The sequence below is a fragment of the Aureococcus anophagefferens genome, assembly GCF_000186865.1.
Source record: "Aureococcus anophagefferens unplaced genomic scaffold AURANscaffold_4, whole genome shotgun sequence".
Lineage (NCBI taxonomy): Eukaryota > Pelagophyceae > Pelagomonadales > Pelagomonadaceae > Aureococcus > Aureococcus anophagefferens.
The window spans coordinates 1,046,636-1,048,313 of NW_008705564.1; positions in this window are offsets into that span (position 1 = coordinate 1,046,636).

The window sequence follows — 1,678 nt, forward strand, 5'->3', positions numbered from 1 at the left end:
CGCGACGAAGGGGTGGCGCAGCACGCGCAGGACGTCGCGCTCGAGGCGCGCCTGGGCCGCGCCGCCGCCCCGGAGGATCCGGCTCTTGTCCAGCACCTTCATCGCGTAGGCCGCGCCCGCGTCGGGCTCCGCGCGCTTCGTGACGAGGTAGACGACGCCGAAGCCGCCGCGGCCCACGCGCCGCTGGCGCTCGAAGTCCGTCGGCGAGAAGGGCTGCTCGCTGATGCGGCCCCGGGGCCGCGGCGGCGCGCTCGGCCGCGGCGGCGCGACCGCGCGCGGCGTCGCCGCCGGCTCCGGCGCCGCGGACGCCCGGAGCGCGGCCGTCTCCCAGGCCCGGAGCTTGGTCGCCTTCTTCGACGACGGGAGGCGCCGGCTGACGCCGCGCACGAGCGACGCGAGGAGGGACGGCTTGCGGCGCGGCTTCGCCGGCGCGCCGCCGATGACGCGCGCGACGGGCATGTTCGCTTGGAGGGCCGCGCCGAGCGGCGCCGCGCGCGGGTTCGGCGCGTCGGACGACGCGCTCGAGCTCCGCGCCGACGACGACCGGTCGTTCTCCTTGATCGTGTGGAGCCGCTCGCCGACGAGGTCGAAGTGGACGTCGCGCGGCGCCGCGGGAGGCGTCGCGAGCTCGAAGACGACGTCGCGGGGCGCGGCCGCCCTCTCCGGGCTCAGGTCCTCGAGCTGCCGGAGCGCCGCGTCGCGCTCGAAGCGCGCGGCCTCGATGTGGAACTGGGCGTCGCCGGCGACGATGTCGCGGTAGCGCCCGGGGTCGATGAGGCCCCGCTCCAAGAGCTGGTCGGCCTTCTCCACGGCCCGCGTGTAGGGCGACTCCGGCGGCGGCGCCATGGGCCGTGCGGTCGCGCGCGCGTCGAGGGCGACGCGCGCACCGAACCCCGCGCGCCGGCGCCGCGGAACGCCGCCACGGACGCTGCTGGCAATCGATTGGAGCTATCAACGATCGATTGACACAAGACGCCTACGGCATCTTGCCCCTGCCGGGGGGGCTTGCCTGCGGCGCGGCGAGAGCGCGCCCTTCGGGCGCGCTCGCGCGAGCTGAGCCACTCATTCCCGTGTCAATGCTTCCCTCTGCACCGCTCGCGCGACGACAGCCATTTAATTTCCGTACGGCGGGGGAACCGGCACGCACAACTCACGCATATTATATATGGACAAAGTCGCAAAATTCATCCTCGACCTTGCAGTGAAACTGCACAGCGTGCTGTTGCATCTCACCTGCGTTCTGTCGCGACACTCCGAAGGGAGGACGATGGCGTATCCTGCGCTGCGCGTGGAGGTGGCGAACGCCCAGGTGCTCACGCACGAGCCCTTCGACGTGCGCGTCACCGCGGCCGACGGCGCGCCCTCCGGGGCAGCCCCGAAGCGGCAGGCGCTCGCCGTCGAGGTCCTCGCCGTCGCGCCCGCGGGCGCGCNGGCGTCGCCCCTCGCCGGTCGCCCCCTCGCCGGGTGCGGGCCCGTGGCCTTCCACGCGACGAAGAAGAAGGACCTGGTCTTCGCCGGCGGGTCGGCGTGCTTCGAGGGCCAGCTCCGCTTCGACCCGCATGCGCAGCCCCCGGGCGCGGCCGTCGCGGTCGCCGTCACGCGGGCCGACGGCGCGCGCGGCGTGTCGGCGCCTTTGGTGTTGTCGCGGGCCCAGGTCCTGCTGCTCAAGTGCCGGCGG